This window comes from Scomber japonicus, chromosome 12 (assembly GCF_027409825.1).
Source record: "Scomber japonicus isolate fScoJap1 chromosome 12, fScoJap1.pri, whole genome shotgun sequence".
Classification (NCBI taxonomy): Eukaryota; Metazoa; Chordata; class Actinopteri; order Scombriformes; family Scombridae; genus Scomber; species Scomber japonicus.
Window position 1 is genome coordinate 9180373 of NC_070589.1, and position 319 is coordinate 9180691.

The following is a 319-nucleotide window of genomic DNA, read 5'->3' on the forward strand; positions in this document are numbered from 1 at the left end:
AAATCAACCAAATAAAAATTTTATAGGCAACTATCAACCCCTCGCACTATTAACAGAGCTAGCTATACTAATACAGGTGTCATATCTGGAGGTTGATATTATTAATATCACTGGGAAAAAAACATAGCAGCAGCAGCAGCAGCCGTTTTCACTGGTGTAACACCTCCAATCATAGCAGAGCAATATGTTGTCGCTGTCTGATGAAAGTAAGTAAGTATCTCCAACATGTCAACTTTTCATGACAGAAGAGAAAAGCTTTATTTATTTATTTAGTTTTTGATAATGTAGTGAGTTTTTAACTATTCATGTTCTGACTTAT